Source organism: Entelurus aequoreus, linkage group LG09 (genome assembly GCF_033978785.1).
Source record: "Entelurus aequoreus isolate RoL-2023_Sb linkage group LG09, RoL_Eaeq_v1.1, whole genome shotgun sequence".
NCBI lineage: Eukaryota > Metazoa > Chordata > Actinopteri > Syngnathiformes > Syngnathidae > Entelurus > Entelurus aequoreus.
Window position 1 is genome coordinate 81,613,829 of NC_084739.1, and position 21,976 is coordinate 81,635,804.

At 39.7% G+C, this 21,976-nt stretch overlaps 2 protein-coding genes across 7 annotated transcripts in view; one reads left to right on the forward strand and one right to left on the reverse strand.

The window, feature by feature from the left end:
* The window catches only part of kcnh1a (potassium voltage-gated channel, subfamily H (eag-related), member 1a), a 119,286-nt gene that overhangs the window by 71,686 nt on the left and 25,624 nt on the right, over window positions 1-21,976 (forward strand). The gene's annotated exons all lie outside the window — the stretch shown is intronic.
* The window catches only part of hhat (hedgehog acyltransferase), a 94,981-nt gene continuing 89,224 nt past the window's right edge, over window positions 16,220-21,976 (reverse strand). Inside the window, exon 13 of one of the 3 annotated variants that reach the window (XR_009827374.1) lies at window positions 16,220-16,628. The gene's annotated coding sequence lies outside the window, so the exon portion shown is untranslated. Of the gene's footprint in view, window positions 16,629-16,752; window positions 16,826-16,848; window positions 17,052-21,976 lie in introns of those variants that run through there. The other 2 variants (XR_009827375.1, XR_009827373.1) reach the window with 2 other exon arrangements.

Genomic DNA, 21,976 nt, shown 5'->3' on the forward strand with positions numbered 1-21,976 from the left:
CAGCATTTTTGGGGCGGCTGTCTCCATGGCGACGCCTTCAAACGCACCTTGTCTTCACTAAACTCCACAAAAGTATTTGGACACACCTTTTAAGAAGGTGTTGTAACTAGATATGTCCGATAATGGCTTTTTGGCCGATATCCGATATTGTCCAACTCTTAATTACCGATTCCGATATCAACTGATACCGATATATACAGTCGTGGAATTAACACATTATTATGCCTCATTTTGTTGTGACGCCCCGCTGGATGCATTAAACAATGTAACAAGGTTTTACAAAATAAATCAACTCAAGTTATGGAAAAAAATGCCAACATGGCACTGCCATATTTATTATTGAAGTCACAAAGTGCATTATTTTTTTTAACATGCCTCAAAACAGCAGCTTGGAATTTGGGACATGCTCTCCCTGAGAGAGCATGAGGAGGTTGGGGGGGCGGGGTTGAGGTGGGGGTATCAGGGGGTGTATATTGTAGCGTCCCGGAAGAGTTAGTGCTGCAAGGGGTTCTGGGTATTTGTTCTGTTGTGTTTATGTTGTGTTACGGTGCGGATGTTCTCCCGAAATGTGTTTGTCATTCTTGTTTGGTGTGGGTTCACAGTGTGGTGCGTATTTGTAACAGTGTTAAAGTTGTTTGTACGGTCACCCTCAGTGCGACCTGTATGGCTGTTGACCAAGTATGCCTTCCATTCCCTTGTGTGTGTGAAAAGCCGTAGATATTATGTGATTGGGCCGGCACGCAAAGGCAGTGCCTTTAAGGTTTATTGGCGCTCTGTTCTTCTCCCTACGTCCGTGTACACAGCGGTGTTTTAAAAAGTCATAAATTGTACTTTTTGAAACCGATACCGATAATTTTGAAACTGATACCGATAATTTCCGATATTACATTTTAAAGCATTTATCGGCCGTCCGATATTATCGGACATATCTAGTCATAACTGAACAGGACTGTAGATTACATTTGTGACGCCCCCTATGGTTAAGAACTGAATGAACATTAGGCTCATACTGGCAAAGCTTGATGGCGGTCATGTCTTTCTACCAAATTTGCTCAAAAGTGTGCTCGTCAGTCAAGTCTCAGTGGGTTGTTTTGTGTACAGCACATTAAGCTGTGTGAGAAATGTTCTGTTTACAATAGTATCATGTATGTGGGCCGGTAGAGCTCGGTTGGTTCAAAAAAATAATGCACTTTGTGACTTCAATAATAAATATGGCAGTGCCATGTTGGCACTTTTTTTCCATAACTTGAGTTGATTTATTTTGTAAAACCTTGTTACATTGTTTAATGCATCCAGCGGGGCATCACAACAAAATGAGGCATAATAATGTGTTCATTCCACGACTATATATGTCTGTATCGGTTGATATCGGAATCGGTAATTAAGAGTTGGACAATATTGGAATATCGGATATCGGCAAAAAAGCCATTATCGGACATCTCTAGTATCATGTATGTGGGGCGGTATAGCTCGGTTGGTAGAGTGGCCGTGCCGGCAACTTGAGGGTTCCAGGTTCGATCCCCGCTTCCGCCATCCTAGTGACTGCCGTTGTGTCCTTGGGCAAGACACTTTACCCACCTGCTCCCAGTGTCACCCAGTGCCACCCACTTTACCCACCTGCTCCCAGTGCCACCCACACTGCTTTAAATGGAACTTAAGTATTGGGGTTTCACTATGTAAAAGCGCTTTGAGTCACTAGAGAAAAGCGCTATATAAATATAATTCACTTCACACTATCAAATAGGGCTGGACCATTATACCAAAAATAATAATCACGACTATTTTGATTAGTAGTGTAGTAACGATTAATTACACGATTATTCACTAATTTATAACAAGTATTTTTTTGTACCACCCAGCTTTAAATATAGTTGAAAAAAACTGGATAGAAATTGGTAACAAATAAACCACAACAAGTAAAATAATATTAATAGTAATAACAATAAATTTAAATAACAATAGCAATATAAAAAACAAAGTTCAGTTTCTCTGTTTTAATTGTTTTTAATTTAGTTTTTTAACTTTTACACTTATTTTCTCACCAAAGAGTGTGTGCTTTTTGTGTGAAATAAAATGTAATAACTTGTTTTAAAAAAAAAAAAGCAAAAATCCTCACATTTTTGGTGGGATATATCTTTGGACCATTTGGACTAGTATTTGAGGTCAAAAATGTCATGCGATGATGAGCGGTGCGTCATGGGAGGTTGTCGTGATTTTAGGGATGCAGATTAACCAGGTTGGAGCGTGAGGTAACAAAAGGGCAATTTATTAATAAAAGGAACAATAAGCGAGAGCAACGGAGGAAGTGCTCTGACTAAACAGGCTGTGACCAAACAAAACAAAATGCAAAACACTTACAGGAAATGTGGAGCTGACGGCGTCCACGCAGTTCCAGTGTACTTGCATTAAGCGCCAAAAAGGATCGTCTAAGGCAGGGGCGTCCAAAGTGCGGCCCGGGGGCCATTTGTGGCCCGCAGGTCATTTTTTAACGGCCCCACGGCACATTTTAAAAATATGATTGAAAAAAATTAAACACATGATAAGTGGTATAAAAGAGCAAACAGGTGAAATGTAAGAAGAAAATGTTGCAATGTTTACTCTTATAACACAAAGCTGCCATGCAGGCGGTTTCTTTCTTTCAAAAATAATAATGAATCAAAATCAATGTCATTATGAATTATTGACCTATTCAAAGCTCCAATTACGTCACATTTGAGATTTTTGGGGAAAATGTTGCATATTTTGTGTTTGCCATATAAAAAACTGAGCTGTTTTTTTAAAAGAAGGGCCTAAAACGAACAAACGAAAAACATAAACAACAATAAAACATATAATTGACGGATAGTTCTGAAGTTGATCTCGAGATCATTGTGTTAAAAGTAAACAGTAAAAAAAAAAAATAGAATACATTTTTTAACACTCTAATTATTTGCATCCTCAATCATTTTAGTGTGATTTGTTTTTAAGTGTCATTGCTCAAAAAATAATAATGAATTAAAATCAATGTTGTTATGAGTTATTGACCTTTTTAAAGCTCCAATTATTATATAATCTCAAATATTCCACTTAAAAATTGTATTGTGTGAAAATATTGCATATTTTGTATTTTTTCCATAAAAAAACAGGGTTTTCTTTGACAACAAGAGCATACAACTTAAATCTTAATTTATATTGACAGATAGACCTAATGTTGATCTAGAGATTTAAAACTTGAATAATAAAAAAAATAATAATAATACTGAATAATGACACATTTTTAATATTTTTTTGACCAAAACCCTTTGGGGTCCCCGGGATCAAGCCTGAGTGGAGGCCTAAATGTATATTTTTTATACACACACTACCGTTCAAAAGTTTGGGGTCACCCAAACAATTTAGTGGAATAGCCTTCATTTCTAAGAACAAGAATAGACTGTGGAGTTTCAAATAAAAGTTCTCTTTTTCTGGCCATTTTGAGCGTTTAATTGACCCCACAAATGTGATGCTCCAGAAAGTCAATCTGCTCAAAGGAAGGTCAGTTTTGTAGCTTCTGTAACGAGCTAAACTGTTTTCAGATGTGTGAACATGATTGCACAAGGGTTTTCTAATCATCAATTAGCCTTCTGAGTCAATGAGCAAACACATTGTACCATTAGAACACTGGAGTGATAGTTGCTGGAAATGGGCCTCTATACACCTATGTAGATATTGCACCAAAAAGCAGACATTTGCAGCTAGAATAGTCATTTAGCACATTAGCAATGTATAGAGTGTATTTCGTTCAAGTTAAGACTAGTTTAAAGTTATCTTCATTGAAAAGTACAGTGCTTTTCCTTCAAAAATAAGGACATTTCCATGTGACCCCAAACTTTTGAACGGTAGTGTATATTGTATGGGTTTTTAAAATAAAAATTATCAAAATGGCCCCCGCTTGCTTTGATTTTTCAGAGTGCGGCCCTCAGTGGAAAAAGTTTGGACACCCCTGGTCTAAGGTCATTGTGTGTAGAATTTTGATGACAAAAATACATTTATTCCTTTTTTGGAATAAGGCTGTAACATAACAAAACGTGAATAGTTCCCGGATGCACTGTATATAACGCTACTCATTCCCTTTTATGAGTGTAAACAAACCACAGTAGCACCGTGGAAGGACAGTACCATTTAATTGTGTATCCTGTCTGAATGCATGTGACATTGTTGTCTCCAGCAGCCGCCATGGCGGTCGTGGTCTCTTCCAGCAGCCGCCATGGCGGTCGTGGTCTCCTCCAGCAGCCGCCATGGCGGTCGTGGTCTCCTCCAGCAGCCGCCATGGCGGTCGTGGTCTCCTCCAGCGCAGCACCGCCAGCAGCTCTGTTATTCTTGCCTTCACCGGGCTCATTAGCTCAGCCTGCTGCGTTGAAACCGCTGCTGAATTATTAAGATGTGCCGAGTGTGATGCATCGCAGCGCTCTGTTCGCACCTTTCGTTTGTCGCGCTTCTCATGAAAATGTCTCGTAAAAAATAATACTCAGACGAACTGAAGGAATAATGAGGAGCGCGGGGACGGAGGGGAGCCTTTTTTTACAAAATGTGGAGGCTTCGAGTTAAGTAAAGGTACCCTGAAGGGGTAGGTAATAAATCCAAAGGCCTATGATAGGATATGAAAAAGCATAAGTACAGCGCCGAGAAACTTAATTTGGATCGGACACCTTCTTAGATGGCAACATCCTTTAACATTCACCTGGCATTGGCGAGAACTTCATATGCAAGCAAACAGTTAATTCATCATCAATCACAAACACATTATTAAAGTCCCAAAGTCAACATAACCATAAATGCTGTAATTATAGCTCAGCGTTTATTCACTTCACCAGTAGGAGGTAAATATGAAAACTCAAGCATAACATTATTTTATATCGAGTTATTTTATATGGAGTTATTTTTTTCACGTTAGTAATGGTTTGGAGTGCATGAGAAAGTAGAAAGGAGAAGGTAGCTTTATTTGCCTACATTATCCTTTAATAATAAGGACTACTGTCTTCTTTTAATTGCTTTCATGATGTTTTTACTCGGTAGCACTTTGAGTTGTGTTATTCAAATGTAAAGTGCAATACAAATAAAATCTATAATTATATTATTATCAATAAGTACGCTGTAAAAGAAAATCTGCACAATTTACGGTAATATACCGACAGCTGTGGTTGGCAGGGATTCACCGTAAAAAAAATACAATTAGGATTTATGGGACATTACGGTATGTTGATGTTGAATCTGTAACTTTTTACTGTTTTTGCCTACGATAAGTTACTATGGAAACAAATATATATTGTTAACCTTTGTACAAAAAAATATAGAATTTACAGTAAAATACTGGCAGCTGTGATTGCCAGGAATTCACCTTCAACAAACTAGGGCCAATTTTAGTGTTGCCAATCAGCCTATGCCCAGGTGGGAGGAAGCCGGAGTACCCAGAGAGAAACCATGTAGTCACAGGGAGAACATGCAAACTCAACACACCCCTCGCCCGGGAATCCAACACAGGAACTTCTCACTGTGAGGCACAAACTATAACAACAGCCGTGTCAACAATACTATTACCTGCAAAATGCCTGTTGTTTTTAAGACATGTGAGCGGTACATGAGGATTTGAACTTGAAAATATTTGTACAGTTGTGCTCATAAGTTGACATACTCTGGGAGAATGTATGATTTCATGGCCATTCTTCAGAGAATATGAATTATAACACAAAAACCTTTCTTCCACTCATGCTTAGTGGTTGTGTGAAGCTTTTTATTGGCAAACAATTGTGTTTACTCTTTTTAAATCAACATGACAAAAGAAAGTACCCAAATGACCCTGATCAAAAGTTGACATACCCCAGTGACTTTGATCTGATAACATGCACAAATGTTGACACAAACAGGTTTGAATGGCTAATCAAGGTTCCAATCCTCACCTGTGACATGTTTGTTTGTAATGAATGTGTGTGTATAAAAGGTCAGTGAGTTTCTGGGCTTCTGACAGACCATTGCATCTTTCATCCAGTGCTGCACAGATGTCTCTGGATTCTGAGTCATGGGGAAGGCAAAAGAATTGTCAAAGATCTGCGAGAAAAGGTAATTGAACTGCATAAAACAGGAAAGGGGTATAAAAAGGTATCCAAGGAATTGAGAATGCCAATCAGCAGTGTTCAAACGCTGATTAAGAAGTAGAAAATGAGGGATTCAGGTAGACCAGCAAAGATTTCAGCCACAACTGCCAGGAAAATTGTTTGAGATGCAAAGAAAAATCCACAAATAACTTCAGCTGAAATACAGGACTCTCTGAAAAATTGTGGTGTGGCTGTCAAGATGCACAATAAGGAGGCACTTGAAGAAAAATGGGCTGCATGGTCGAGTGGCCAAAAAGTTCAATTTTGGTCTCATCACTCCAAATTACTTTATTCCAGAAGTTTTGAGGCTTGTCTCTGTGCTGTTTGGCGTAATGTAAGCGGGATACTTTGTGACATTTGCGCAGAAATGGCTTTCTTCTGGTGACTCCACCATGCAGCCCATTTTTCTTCAAGTGCCTCCTTATTGTGCATCTTGACAGCCACACCACAATTTTTCAGAGAGTCCTGTATTTCAGCTGAAGTTATTTGGGGATTTTTCTTTGCATCTCAAACAATTTTCCTGGCTGTTGTGGCTGAAATCTTTGCTGGTCTACCTGAATCCCTCATTTTCTACTTCTTAATCAGCGTTTGAACACTGCTGATTGGCATTCTCAATTCCTTGGATATCTTTTTATACCCCTTTCCTGTTTTATGCAGTTCAATTACCTTTTCTCGCAGATCCTTTGACAATTATTTTGCCTTCCCCATGACTCAGAATCCAGAAACATCTGTGCAGCACTGGATGAAAGATGCAATGGTCTGTCAGAAGCCCAGAAACTCACTGACCTTTTATACACACACATTAATTAAAAACTAACATGTCACAGGTGAGGATTGGAACCTTGATTAGCCATTCAAACCTGTTTGTGTCAACTTTTGTGCATGTTATCAGATCAAAGTCACTGGGGTATGTCAACTTTTGATCAGGGTCATTTGGGTACTTTCTTCTGTCATGTTGATTTAAAAAGAGTAAACACAGTTGTTTGCCAATAAATAGCTTCACACAACCATTAAACATGAGTGGAAGAAAGGTTTTTGTGTTATCATTCATATTCTCTGAAGAATGGCCAAAAAAATCATAAATTCTCCCAGAGTATGTCAACTTATGAGCACAACTGTACAACCTTTCACTGGATAACTCCCAGCATGTTCCTTCAAGTGACCTTTTAAAAATGAGCCTTAAATGCTCCTTATCTGTTCAATGGCTGCTTGCAAGCAGTTCCAAAACACTTAAACACACAGCGTGGTTCACTTCACTTCAATGCAGTTTGCAATGAAGCACATAGACAGAACAGAACATAACAGAACCCCTCAATGTCTAAAACCACTTCCCACAAAAATACATGAAAACATGTTAGCCAAAAGTTAACCCGGCTAATGCTATAACACAAACCCATAAAACAATTAAAGTATGCTTTAAATTTAAATGTACAATCTGCAAAATCTTTAATTCAGACAGAATAATACTGTACATTTTAGTGTGACATTACAGTATTTGCAAATACATTGTTAATTTTTCCCCCCATTTTCACAGTAAAGTCATGTGATTTCTACGTATTATAACCATAGTCATTTAGGTTATCTACTGGTTCTTGGTTTGCAGGAATCATCTCCATTTTCTACTGTGATAAACTAGTTTTGATTTTACGGTGTTTTACTGTTGCTAGTTAATCAATCAATCAATCAATGTTTATTTATATAGCCCTAAATCACAAGTGTCTCAAAGGGCTGTACAAGCCACAACGACATCCTCGGTACAGAGCCCACATACGGGCAAGGAAAAACTCACCCCAGTGGGACGTCGGTGAATGACTATGAGAAACCTTGGAGAGGACCGCATATGTGGGTAACCCCCCCCCCTCTAGGGGAGACCGAAAGCAACGGATGTCGAGTGGGTCTGACATAACATTGTGAAAGTCCAGTCCACAGTGGATCCAACACATCAGCGGGAGTCCAGTCCACAGCGGGGCCAACAGGAAACCATCCCGAGCGGAGACGGGTCAGCAGCGCAGAGATGTCCCCAACCGATGCACAGGCTAGTGGTCCACCCGGGGTCCCGGCTCTGGACAGCCAGCACTTCATCCATGGCCACCGGACCTATGCAACTCCCCCTCGCAAGGGACAGGGGAGAAGAGGAGAGAAGAAAAGAAACGGCAGATCAACTGGTCTAAAAAAGGGGGGTCTATTTAAAGGCTAGATTTTACAAATGAGTTTTAAGATGGGACTTAAATGCTTCTACTGAGGTAGCATCTCTAACTGTTACCGGGAGGGCATTCCAGAGTACTGGAGCCCGAATAGAAAACGCTCTATTGCCCGCAGACTTTTTTTTGGCTCTGGGAATCACTAATAAGCCGGAGTTCTTTGAACGCAGATTTCTTGTCGGGACATATGGTACAATACAATCGGCGAGATAGGCTGGAGCTAAACCGTGTAATATTTTATACGTAAGTAGTAAAACCTTAAAGTCGCATCTTAAGTGCACAGGAAGCCAGTGCAAGTGAGCCAGTATAGGCGTAATATGATCAAACTTTCTTGTTTTTGTCAAAAGCCTTGCAGCCGCATTTTGTACCAACTGTTAACAATTGCTTATGTAGTTTTAATTATAATTTTTGACAGTGTAGAGCTGTCGTGATCCGATATTGATGTCAGATTAAAATAAAACCGAGACATCCAGTTAACATCTAAATGTCCTCCAATAAACACACAAGGCAGGTCCTTTCGTCTATTTTAGTCAAGTCCTTTACAAAAGGTAAACATGCTAGGCTATAGGCTACTAGAAGCCAGCAGCTACACAATAGCTAAGCACACAATAGCACACAAGCTACACATTCATAGTGAGTGTCCTTCATTGAACAATATTGCAGTGTAAAAGTCTCCAAAGCATATTAAAAAGTATGCAGTATCAAACGTGTCCGCATCGTTCAACTTACTGCGTCATAAGCTTAACTTCATGAGTTATTGTGGCCACTATGTGTCGCCAAAAACAATTACCACTCCACTTCAACTTAAAGACAGCAAAAGTACATTCCAGACCGTTAATAATTAATAGGTTAGTGTTTTTATACCTACCGTTGTTCTCTGTTTGACTCATTTCTCTCTATCAAACATTTTCTAACGGTCCACACTACAAAATAATAAAAGCATGTATGATTCCCGCTGATATCATATATAATCAATATTGGTGTTGTCTAATAGTCCACACTACAAAATAATAAAAGCATGTATGATTCCCGCTGATATCATATATAATCAATATTGGTGTTGTCTAATAGTCCACACTACAAAATAATAAAAGCATGTATGATTCCCGCTGATATCATATATAATCAATATTGGTGTTGTCTAATAGTCCACACTACAAAATAATAAAAGCATGTATGATTCCCGCTGATATCATATATAATCAATATCGGTATTGTCTAATTTTTGAATCTCAAATATTGGTATTGTAAGTTGAATCATGACAACACTGTTATCAAGTATATGGCACAACACAGCAACAATACCAATGTTGTAATAGCAGTAAGGAAAAGAAACAACATCAGGAGGTTGCCTACAGCCACACTTTTGCCAATGTTATGAGACCTGGCAATCCTTTTTGAGACTCTGCGGTTGATTACAGCTACTTTCAACATTAATTAGGGATTGTAAAAAAACACAAAAAAGCAGTGACGTCTTCCTTGGTTTAGATCAGTACTATTTTTTTTGTTACACCCCCTCAGAAGGAAGAAAACATTGTGTGCCCCCGTTATTATATTAAAGCAAACAAAAAAAACAGAAATATAGATCAACAAAAAATAATTTTATTAACATTGTTTTTTAGTCTGTAACAGAAAATATTTAAAGTGCATCCATTTGCTTGAAAAAAATAAATTTTTTTTTTTTTTTTTTATAAAATATTAAACATTTTTGACCAACTTAAACCATTTAAATTAAATATAAATTAATAAAATTAAATAAACTCAATAAATAATAACACATTTAAATTAATCAGCAACATTAGGGAGCAAAACAAAAATGAATTAAAACATTTGTGCAGATTTTTATTTTTTTTAATGAAATTGAGGAAGTCAGGATTAATGTCTACAGTGTGTTGTGTAGTGCGCAGGGTTTGAAGCATGATACTGATAAAGCATGAGGTCACACCCTGGCATCTGGGTTTAGACCAACAATGAATGGGTTACTGAACTGATCGTTAAGTATTTTGTCAATTGTGTGGAATTTATTACTGATTAATGGCATCAATTGAGGCAAAATGGAGCGCACTACTTGGCTGCAACCAGCAGAGGTGCTGTTGATTCAGTGACATATTAGCTATCGCGTTTGATTCTACCTTGTTGTTGATTCAGTCTCAGATAGTTACCATATGTCACATGTTTCCAGCTTTTAATTACAGCATGTCTGAAAAGGAGTAGGAAGAAGCAGAGCTCATTTAATTCTTCCCCTTTTCGTGTGTTTGTACTCAATCTGAAACGCAACAGTGAAAAAATATATAAATAAATGAGTAAGTAAATACATATCAAACACATAAATGAATAATGAATAAGGCTCTCATAAATAAAGAGGTAAATAAGTTATGATTTTCACAATGAGATGAATAAGATTATCTCATTTTTTAAATAAGGTTCATCAATCAATCAATCAATCAATCAATCAATGTTTATTTATATAGCCCTAAATCACAAGTGTCTCAAAGGGCTGTACAAGCCACAACGACATCCTCGGTACAGAGCCCACATACGGGCAAGGAAAAACTCACCCCAGTGGGACGTCGGTGAATGACTATGAGAAACCTTGGAGAGGACCGCATATGTGGGTAACCCCCCCCCCCCCCCTCTAGGGGAGACCGAAAGCAACGGATGTCGAGTGGGTCTGACATAATATTGTGAAAGTCCAGTCCACAGTGGATCCAACACATCAGCGGGAGTCCAGTCCACAGCGTGGCCAACAGGAAACCATCCCGAGCGGAGACGGGTCAGCAGCGCAGAGATGTCCCCAACCGATGCACAGGCTAGTGGTCCACCCGGGGTCCCGACTCTGGACAGCCAGCACTTCATCCATGGCCACCGGACCTATGCAACTCCCCCTCGCAAGGGACAGGGGAGAAGAGGAGAGAAGAAAAGAAACGGCAGATCAACTGGTCTAAAAAAGGGGGGTCTATTTAAAGGCTAGATTATACAAATGAGTTTTAAGATGGGACTTAAATGCTTCTACTGAGGTAGCATCTCTAACTGTTACCGGGAGGGCATTCCAGAGTACTGGAGCCCCAATAGAAAACGCTCTATAGCCCGCAGACTTTTTTTTGGCTCTGGGAATCACTAATAAGCCGGAGTTCTTTGAACGCAGCATCAGTCTCATCATCATCTTCTAGCCTTTGAACATCCAGAATGAGCTTTTCTTTATTCTTTTACTTTAAAAACAAATATAATGCATTTATGTCCAGACCTGAATAAAGTGCATGCGGAAGGTATTCACAGCGCTTCACTTTTTCCACATTTTGTTATGTTACAGCCTGATTCCAAAATGGAATACACTCATTTCTGTCCTCAAAATTCTACACACAATACCCCATAATGTGAAAAGCAATTTAATATATTTTTTAAAAACCCCATATGTAGATTCATATTCAGTGTTTGCTCAATACTTTGTTGATGCACCTTTGGCGGCAATTAAAATTATTACATATTTATGTATTTATTTGACAGGGACAGTACAATTAAACATTGCTACCCACAGGTAACCGATGTCAAAGTACATAGGACTTATAGCCACAGGCTAATTTGCAACCTTTGTTCCTGGTTAAGCTTTTAAAAAACAAAAGTTGAGAAAAGTGTAAAATACGTACAAAAGAATTAAGACAAGTAGAAAAATAAAAACATTAAAAATTAAAGCTGCAAGCAGCGATGGACGGGACCAACTTTGAGGGCTCATAAAATCCAAACCGGAGCAGTAATTAAAACTCTTTCATCAACTTTTAATCAGAAGGGTTCAATCTCTCTCCTGTGCTAATTTGAAGCCGACACGACAAACGCGCTCAGAGGAGTTAATGTTTGAAAAAAGGGGACTGTTTTTACACAACTTTTGTTTTGAAGGGGGAATTGCAAACTTCCCGTTGATTTTTGCTGGGGGTTGTCAGTGTATGAAATCTAGGTCTAAGTGAGACCTACATAGAGGTTTTTGTTTCATGTCTCTACGACATTCCTACTGGGAGTTACAGGCAGTTTTGTCTGTGTTTTCTTCCTAGGGGGCGCTAGAGCGCAATTTTGAGTTTTGGAATTTGGATCGCAATTTTTGCCAGTCCTGATGTGTGTGTCCAATTTGGTGAGTTTTGAAGCATGTTAAAGGGGTCAAATTACAGCTCAAAGAGGCGGCGGTATAATAATAAAACGCCAGAAATACAATAGGGTCCTCAGTCCCTAATAATTGGCCCTATTTGTCCACACTACATCCAGTTCTAGTGCTCACACTTCTGATTTTCCTTGAGCCACTTTTTCAGTTTTGTGGAGAAAAGTTTAATGTACATTTAGATTTTTTTAAATACGTTTGCAAAAGTTTAAATACAAACAACTTTCACATTGTCATTCTGGGGTATTGTGTGTCGAATTTTGAGGACAAAAGTGAATGTATTTTATTTTGGTAGAAGGCTGTAACATAAGAAAATGTGGAAAAAGTGAAGTAAATACTGTAAATACGTCTGCCTGGCTGCATTAGGACATTTCAGCAGCCATGTAAAGGTCTAACTGGCGAGGAGGAGGCCGACTCCCTCGGTGTGCGGCGCATGAAACATGCATGCGGTGTGGTTTGCCTGCGTGGATGCCGGGCGTCGTGATGCTGTTATGTGTGACCGCGCCTCACAGCTATAAGTGACACGCGGGCTCATCCATTCATCGCACCTCAACGCCGAGACCGGAGACCGATTATCCCCCTAAACCCCGACCCTCGCCGCCAGCACCGCTGCCTTTTACTTCCTTTCATGATCCCTTGGAGAGGAGGCCAGCCCGAAAAACTTGTCACCGCATACATTTTTCATTGGGGAACAGAAATCATGGTACTAAAGCTTCATTTGAAAAGAAAAAAAAAAAGTCCACCAGTCTCAGGAGGATGCAACTGTAGATGCAATTTACTGTCATCCCTTGCTCTTCCTTATGAAATATGGATGCCCTGATAGTGTTCTATTTATACCGGCAGCTCCGGATCGGTGCTGGCAGCAGAACATCACAGTGTGAGGAAGGAATCGGAGGGGGGTTCGGGGGGGGGGGGGGGGTTCTTATGCATAGATCTAGTTGCTATAGCAACTCATAGCTTGGGGCTGGAGTCGCTGACAACCAACTCTTTTAACTTTACCTTCAAACGAGCCAGACGATGGATGGCGAGCAACGACGCTCATCACCCTTGATCACCCCCTGGGATGTGAGGGGAGCAGTGGGCAGCAGCGGTGGCCGCGCCCGGGAATCATTTTTTGGTGATTTAACCCACAATTCCAACCCTTGATGCCGAGTGCCAAGCAGGGAGGTAATGGCTCCCATTTGTATAGTCTTTGGTATGACTCGGCCGGGGTTTGAACTCACAACCTACCCATCTCAGGGCGGACACTCTAACCCAGGCTTGGGCAATTATTTTGACTCGGGGGCCACATTTAGAGAAAAAAATGTGTCTGGGGGCCGGTATATCTATTTTTGTCCTGGGTATGACTCAAAACTGCATCCGGTGATGAGGCTTCAGTTCGGGAGTTCTGGAGTTTTGGGGAAGGTGGAGCTACCCCTCAGTCATCATTGCTCCCAGGTCCACTCTGACCCGGGGTGGTAGTACCTGTCAGGGTCCCAGCTATGGGTTGAATAGCATTTCAAAGACCTCAACGGTGGAAGTGGCGGAGGATGACACTGCATGTCACAACGGCACTGAAGGCGGATGAAGGCTGCAACAGAGAGTGGTCTCCAGTCGTCATGGATCCATGCCACTGGATCAAGGCCCCTCTCTGCCAAGGACCGTGTGGTGGCTGCAGGCGCATCAGTCTCCCCACGCTAAAAGACGTCACGCGCAGGCGTCCTCCCGAATGGGAATCCATCCATTCTGAGGACAGTCATACTCGACTACGAGTGACTGCCGATGATGATATCTATTTTTAGGAACACTAATACAAAACTTCACATTGTCTGATTAAATGCTAAAAACATTATGACAGACTATTATGAAGAATTTTACATTTTTCTATGAAAGATAAAACATTGAATATTGACAAAATATGAATCCCACACCCCCTTTTCGATTGACATATTTTACAATCAAGTGAAACGTAACAAAAATGCAACAAACAGTGAAATATGAACGCGAAGGGTACAAAATAAACCCCACCTACAATCTGACATATCACTAAGCTTTAGAACTTTGTTGTGAAAAGCTCCTTCCGCGTCTGTGGAAACGCTTCCCGCCCACACTGCTTGGTGCCTCGTCTGAGCTGCTGTGACGTAGATTACCATAGTAACTAATTAGATGACCATAGTAACTAATTAGATTATCATAGTAACTGGTATATCACCCAAAACCGCAGATTCCAACCATTGAAATACTTTGTATAGTTCAAGACTTCCGGTCATTAGAGAACATGACTGCACATCATAATGGCAGCTACACTTTCCATCTTAAAGATCTAAAAAAATATTATTTGGGAATGTCCGGCGGGCCAGATTGAAAAGCAGGCCTTAATTTGCCCAGGTCCGCTCTAACCACTAGGCCACTGAGTAGGTTGCTTAATTGGAGAGAGGCGGTTATTTCCCAAATGTGAAAACTCCCAATGTGTTTTTCGCTCCGTGAACCATTAAAAAGAGGCGAGGTTACCCGTACTGTGCTGGAGGTGGGTCAGGGTAAGCAAATCAAGCGCTCCTTTTCTATTGCTCGTGTCAAACTACCCTGGAGCCAACTGTAAACAAACACATCGTGTGCAGTGTTACTTTTAAAAAGTAATGAATTGGACTTACTCGTTACTTTACATACAAAGTAATTGAATTACTAACGGAATTACTATTTAATCAATTAATTGCTAGGGAGAGTACCGTATTTTTCGGAGTATAAGTCGCACCGGCCGAAAATGCACAATAAAGAAGGAAAAAAACATATATATAAGTCGCACTGGAGTATAAGTCGCATTTTTGGGGGAAATGTATTTGATGAAAGCCAACAGCAAGAATAGACATTTGAAAGGCAATTTAAAATGTGTAAAGAATAGTGAACAACAGGCTGAATAAGTGTACGTTATATGAGGCATAAATAACCAACTGCTATGTTAACGTAACATATTATGGTAAGAGTCATTCAAATAACTATAACATATAGAACATGCTATACGTTTACTGTCACTCCTAATCGCTAAATCCCATGAAATCTTATACGTCTAGTCTCTTACGTCAATGACATCAATAATATTATTGGATATTTTACACTAATGTGTTAATCATTTCACACACAAGTCGCTCCTGAGTATAAGTCGCACCCCCGGTCAAACTATGAAAAAAACTGCGCCTTATAGTCCGAAAAATACGGTAATTAATACGTTACTTTAAAAAACCCTTCAAATATCTGGCATATGCAGCTGAGAGACGTTCCATATTAGGGCGCGGTGTGTGTGCTTTTTAAAAGGCGTGGCCTGTTGCCGAGTGACGTGTGACATCATCGAGGGTTTCAACGGAGCTGTGTTTGTTAGCTTTAGCAGTTAGCGTGTGCGACTTCTTCATGGTTTGAGAGGAAGACTTTTCGCGTGCTATTTGCACCAAACGTTATGCAAATATACTGTGAGTGCACAAACATGGTTTTGTGCATTTCTGCTTGTCCGGCTTTAACACAAATATTTAAATGTATCATTTTTTTCCTTATGTAACTACTTTTGTTTTACCTCTTTTTTTGAAATGTAGCTGTTCTTTGCCATTTATGTTGCAATATGTGTAAGTTGCCGCACATCTTTATGTCACGTGTTTGAGGCAAGCAGTTAGCACTTAGCAGTGGTGGCCTTCTTTCTCTGCTGGCCTAACATAACCACAAATCATCATCAGAATTAAAGATACAATTATTTTTTAATTTACTTTCTCTAAATATAAAAAATGATTCATATTATCTTCATGTCACGTTCTGCTCCTTCCAGTGCTGTTGTTTTTACTTTTAGATTGACTCCAATCAGAATTCAGCTGGCTTATGTTACCATGCTGTACCAAATCTGCCAGAGGCCTTCAGAATCAACAATGCAGGCGTTTGTGCACTGTAAGTGAACGGGCACATACAGTTGATAGACAGTTGCGATAGCCAATCAGATCCTGAGTTGTCAGTAAGGACTTCTGGATGGCCTCACGTTAAACGTGACTGTGGAAGTTGCTTCCTAGCAGTTCCACTGTAGACACGGCACAAGAGCCAAGCGTGCAGTTTTAACAAGGTTTTTAATGTGCATAGATTTGTGTCCAACTCTTTCTCCAGCAGAACGTGACTTTTCAGTCACGTCCGTATCCTCTCTCCCCTCCTGCTCCCGGCCGCTTACTGTTAAAGACAACAGATGATTAGATTAACACGTACCACCTGTGAAATCTAATCACCTGCCAGCTGTGTCTCGCCATCAGCACTGCCACACCCCCGTCTGAAGGTGCTCTGTCCTCAGCACCATGGACAGAGGCGGTGACCTTTGCTCCTGCAGGCAGCGCTGGCCACATCTCCCTCCACAGTGACATTTACGCGTCCTGTGATTGGATACTCACCGGGACCGTTAGCGGATGGATTTGAGAACGCATAGAGTTGAAAGACAGTTGCGATAGCCAATCAGATCACAAGTTGTTGACAGTAACCTATCTAGGTAGCCTGATGTTAACGAGACTGTGATTGGATACTCACTTGTCGTTCCAAAGTGAGTATCCATTCACAAGTTTCAATGTAGCAGGAAGCGGGAAGTGTAGCGCTGTAGCCAGACTGGGATGGCAGACAAGGAGAACAAAACGTTGATTAGGTGGCAGATTTAAATTTGCAAGGCCATTTTCAAGAAGGATATTTCAAGAGAAACTACATCTTGTGAGACCATGTCGGCCAACCCCGGAAGCTAGCTCAGCTGTTCTGGCCATGAAATGGGGAAATCAGGCTCAACATTTCCACTCGGATAAGCTGACGACGAGGGGTACCACTGGCTTATACAGCCTTGAATAGGTCCTACTAATTGTGAGTTCAAATATTTTATTTTTTCACATTTAAAATGTTTTTTTGCAATTTTAATTTTGACAGTACCACAAAACATGCACCTGGGGATAGGCCCCTCCCACCTCCAAAGACATGCACCTGGGGATAGGTTGATTGGCAACACTAAATGGGCCCTAGAGTGTGAATGTTGTCTGTCTATCTGTGTTGGCCCTGCGATGAGGTGGCCACTTGTCCAGGGTGTACCCCACCTTCCGCCCGAATGCAGCTAGGATAGGCTCCAGCACCCCACGCGACCCCAAACAAGCGGTAGAAAATGGATGGATGGAGTACATGGGCTCTGTACCGAGGATGTCATTGTGGCTTGTACAGCCCTTTGAGACACTTGTGATTTAGGGCTGTATAAATAAACATTGATTGATGGATGGAGTACCACATAAGATATGTTTTAATTGCTGATGCATTTTAATAGATTTTTTAATGCGCCAGAAAATAACCCGTTTTGTACACGGTTGATGTGTTCAGTGCCCAGTAGTGCGTAATTGTGTTCCTGTATAGTATTTCTCCAGCAATGGTCATGTGGTGACATAAATGATGGTATTTTCAGAGGTCATCTTTGAAGTCGGACATCACTGAAGGCCTAGGTGGGAAACGCACGGCCCGCCACTGGCACTTGGAACAGCTGTAATGTTGTAAATAGAGATGTCCGATAATGTCTTTTTGCCCATATTCCGATATTGTCCAACTCTTAATTACCGATTCCGATATCAACTGATACCGATATATACAGTCGTGGAATTAACAAATTATCATGCCTAATTTTGTTGTGATGCCCCGCTGGATGCATTAAACAAAGTAACAAGGTTTTCCAAAATAAATCAACTCAAGTTATGGAAAAAAGTGCCAACATGGCACTGCCATATTTATTATTGAAGTCACAAAGTGCATTATTTTTTTTAACATGCCTCAAAACAGCAGCTTGGAATTTGGGACATGCTCTCCCTGAAAGAGCATGAGGAGGTTGAGGTGAGTAGGGTTGGGGGGTGGGGGGGGTTTGTGGTAGGGGGTAGCGGGGGGTGTATATTGTAGCGTCCCGGAAGAGTTAGTGCTGCAAGGGGTTCTGGGTATTTGTTCTGTTGTGTTTATGTTGTGTTACGGTGAGGATGTTCTCCCGAAATGTTTGTCATTCTTGTTTGGTGTGGGTTCACAGTGTGGTGTATATTTGTAACAGTGTTAAAGTTGTTTATACGGTCACCCTCAGTGTGACCTGTATGGCTGTTGACCAAGTATGCATGCATTCATTTGTGTGTGTGAAAAGCCGTAGATATTATGTGACTGGGCCGGCACGCAAAGGCAGTGCCTTTAAGGTTTATTGGCGCTCTGTACTTCTCCCTACGTCCGTGTACACAGCGGCCTTTTAAAAAGTCATACATTTGACTTTTTGAAACCGATACCGATCATTTTGAAACCGATACCAATAATTTCCGATATTACATTTTAAAGCATTTATCGGCCGATAATATTGGCAGTCCGATATTATCGGACATCTCTAGTTGTAAATAAAACAGCTCGTTAAGACGACAGCTGGATCCCTTCTGTTATTGTTTTGTTTTAGCTAGTCTGGTTTTAAAGCAACAAAGTCAACAGTATATAATGCTACTTCTGTAAATGTTGAATGGGGGAAGACATCAGCAAGACAATCGCTTCATTCCGAGACTATTCAATTTAGTCCCCCTCCACCAACAAAGTATATCTGACATTTTAAAGACGTGCGCAGAAATTATAATTCCAACCCAATTTTCGGAAGATGTGTTTTCATGCGCTACAATCTGACTGACTTTCAGCATAAACCACCCGTCTCGATCCGAAGTAAATTTCAATCCGAACGTGTATGATCAGGTCAGAATATTCTGAATGGCATGTTTACATGAAGTATTTTTATTTCGGTTAGGCTTTTTTTTTTTTTTTATATATGAATTTATTAATCAATCAACAAAACAATACACAACAATACCACAACAATGCAATCCAATTCCAAAACCAAACCCGTCCCAGCAACATTAAGAACAACAATAAACAGAGCAATTGAGGACACACAAACATGACACGGAACAATCCAAATGTAGTGAAACAAAAATGAACATTATCGACAAAAGCATCAATATTAGTAACAATTTCAAAATAGCAGTGATTAAAAAACCGTCATTGATACTATCATTAAAAACATTAATTAAAAAAATAAAAAATTGAAATGAACAATAGTGTCAACTATGCAACCTACTAATAAAAGTCTCAATCAATCAATCAATCAATCAAAGTCACAATCCAATTAAATGTGTCCATGTCCACTGCAAACTGAAATCTAAGTAAGATGAAATATGTCAAATAAGGGTGATATTTGCTTATTTTCTGTCTGATAAGATAATTCTTCTCACTAAGCAGATCTTATGTTAGTCTTTTACTTGTTTTAAGGGTTTTGTTCCTAAATGATCTCAGTAAGATATTACAGCTTGTTGCTGAGATTTGATGAGCTATATTGAGTAAAACATGCTTGAAACTAGAATATCAACTGTTGTGTCATCAACACTCACAATTGTCATGTCTGTGTCATCAACACTCACAATTGTCATGTCTGTGTTAATCATGTTTTTGTTTGGCCATGTTTTGCTTGGTTTTTGGACTCTTTTTAGTTCCTGGTTGCACTTCCTTGTTTTGTTTGGTTTCCATGGTCACCCATTAGTTTTCACCTGTCATGTCACGCACCTGTTTCACGTTTTGAGTCACGCACCTGTTGTTAATCATCTCTGTGTTATTTAAGTCTTTCTTTCTGTTCTCTCATCCTGCCTGCATTGTCTTTGTGTCACATTCTGACCAAGTCAGTTTTCATAGTCCATGTCATAGTTTCTGCTAACTAGCAGCTTCATTTGTGTTTTAGGCACGCTTGCCTTTTTTGTTGTATTTTTGTGGTTATGGTAGTGAGCTATTTATGTCAAATAAATCCAAGCCTACCTTCACGCTGTCGTCCGGAGCCGTCTTTGCACTGGAAGAACAAGCTGCGACCTTCCCCTATTGACAACAATTATAAAACTACTTTTTTTAAAGTAATAATTTCTTATTTCAAGCATGAAAGAAAAAAATCATGACTTTGACACAATTGTGTCTCATAATTAAAACAGATGACGGCCAAATGGACTTTGCTGTTTTATTTTCAATGAAACAATAGAAAACACGTACTCAAATAGTAGTACACTTGGCACAGTACACTAAACTGACAGTTAATATTTAAACATTTAACATGTGACATGTCTAACAATTTTGAACAGAAATAGTTCATGCACATTCAGGTAAATTCTTCCAAGTTACAATTAAAAACATTTTGTCCGGGGGCCGGGCTGTATATATAATTGACTGAAAGAGCACGCACTTGGCGTGATGATGTCATGTTATGGATGGAAAAATGCATATTTTAGACAATATGATTTGCCTGAGCGGCTAGGAGACCACGAGAGTAACAAGCGGTTTCCTTGTTGCCTTTCCATTAAGAACAATAAATTATATTTTAGTATAAGTAAATGTAATGCCGAGCGCATATCATTATGTCAAGATAATGACACTAGCATTTACTTAATTTAAGAATATTTTTCAACATATTGAGCAAAAAGGTCTCTTTTTTTTTCTACCAAGAAAAGTGCACTTGTTATTAGTGAGAATATACTTATTTGAAGGTATTTTTGGGTTGATTGATGTTAGCTAATTTGACTTGTTTTGGAAAGTCTTGACAAGCCACATTTTCTTGTTCAGATAATTTTGCTTAGTTCAAATAAAATACCCCTCATTTTTGTATTTTTTTCTCTTGTTTTTGAACACTGACTTTTTGCAGTGTACTGACTACTAAATTGCAGGACAGTATGGGTTCATAAATCAGAATCGGTTCTCAAAGATAGTTTAGTTCAAGGGTGCCCATTACGTCGATCAAGAGCTACCGGTGGATCGCGGAGGGTGTGTCAGTCGATCGCCAGCCAGGCATGAAAAAAAATGGACCTAAAAATTAGCGATCATCAATCTTCACCGAGACGTCACTTTCGCCACTTGATTGACATTCACAGCACCCGAGGGTCTTGTGTAATGATGCTGGCTGCTGTGAGCTCGTTATTAGAAAAGAATGACCGACAGGAAAGGGAGAAACACTTTTTATTTCAACAGACTCTCGCACCGTACGTGCCGTCAAAACTCTAAAGACCTAATGACACACTCTAATGACACAGTTCCTATCTTCACAATAAAAGTGCTGCTTCATCCTGCCTGTGCTAATAAAAGAAGTGTCTCAAAAAGCTGGCGTGCACAAGCTAGCAAGCTACGGAGTTTGCCACCAATGTATTTCTTGTAAAGTGTATAAAAAGGAGTATGGAAGCTGGACAAATAAGATGCCAAAAAGCAACCACTTTCATGTGATATTGGAAAGAAAGGAGGATTTTTTTTTCTCCTCCTTTTTGAAATTGCGGACGTTATCATCATTAATGTCTGATTCCAATCAATGCAAGTCATCACAATCAGGTAATACACCAACTTATATTCCTGTCTGCATGAAAGAAAGGAATGTATGTGTTAAATATGCTTGTATTATCACTAAACACTGTTAACTTTTTAACAAAATGGTCTCTTTCATAAATAAATAAATATAAGTTATATATGTATATAAATGAGGT